Genomic DNA, 1,255 nt, shown 5'->3' on the forward strand with positions numbered 1-1,255 from the left:
GCAAACTTCTACAAGTTTCCATACAAAGGATGGAGCACTATTTTGTTCTCCAAAGTATAAATAATTTAGGGTCACTATGACCTACGTTGAAAATAAAAGAATCTTTTAAAAGAAAAAATTTCATTTCAAAGTTTAAAAAGAAAACTCTTGAAGAAAATTCAGTTAGTTAAAATTAATTTTATACTTCAAACTTCATGAGGAATATGCTTTCTCTTGGTATCTTCATAATGCTGGTAGATCAGTAAATATGGTTATAGGTTTAATGTTTATGTCCCTCCAAAATTTGTATAGTGAAACATAACACCCAGTGTGATATTTATGGGAAGAGATCTGCATGGAATTAACATTGTTATAAAAGAGAGCTCTTTTTAGTCTTCTCCATGTGCGAAGATGGCTCACATGCAAAAAGGTGAGAAGTGAAAGACGGCTCTCTATGACCCAGAAAGACCCTCCACAGAAATTCAATCTGCTAGTGCCTTGAGCTAGGACATTCCAGCTCAAAAATTATTCAAAATAAGTTTCTATAATTTGCAAGCCACTTAGCCCATGATATTCTGTTATACCAGCCTGAAGAGACTAGATAGAAATAGGTATCGAGAAGAGGGAGTGCTGCTAATAACAGATGTCTGAAATGTGAAAGTAGATTTGGAAATGGGTAATGAATAGATGCTGCAAGAGTTTGGACAAGCCTGATAGATGCTGCATTGCTGTAAGCGGATCATTAATGGTGATTCTTGGGAGGGTTTAGTAAGAAAATAGGACAGCTATAGAGAAAGCCTCTATTTTTATAGCAACCCTGAATAACAGAATATTGGTAGAAATAGTAAGGGCCATTTTGATGACGTTTCAAACAAAAATGAAGACTATAGTATTGGACACTGGAAGGAAACTTACCCTTTTTTGTTTAAACTGATAAGAACAGGTACTACACTTGATCTTAGCCAGAAGGCTGTGAAGCAATACTTTTTTTTTTAAAGATTTATTTGTTTTATTTTTAAAGATTACAATTTATTTGAAAGTCAGGGTTAGAGAGAAAGAGGGATCTTCCATCCAGCATGCCATCTTCATTAGCGAGGATCAGGATCAGAAGTGGAGCAGCCAGGACATGAAAAAATACACGTATGGGATGCAGGTATTGGAGGTGGTACCTTTACTCACTATATCACAACACCAACTCCTAAGTAGGAATTATTAAGCAAAAGCAATAATAGCATAAAGATTCAGAAAATTGGCAGTCTGTCCATACTGATAAAAA

At 35.1% G+C, this 1,255-nt stretch overlaps 1 pseudogene; it reads right to left on the minus strand.

Annotated features, from left to right (window-relative positions):
• Positions 1–809: 809 nt before the first annotated feature.
• LOC127483120 (U2 spliceosomal RNA) lies at positions 810–961 on the minus strand (annotated as a pseudogene).
• Positions 962–1,255: the final 294 nt, after the last annotated feature.

This window comes from Oryctolagus cuniculus, chromosome 4, assembly GCF_051225735.1.
Source record: "Oryctolagus cuniculus isolate XC-2025 breed Fujian yellow rabbit chromosome 4, ASM5122573v1, whole genome shotgun sequence".
In the NCBI taxonomy this organism is placed as follows: domain Eukaryota; kingdom Metazoa; phylum Chordata; class Mammalia; order Lagomorpha; family Leporidae; genus Oryctolagus; species Oryctolagus cuniculus.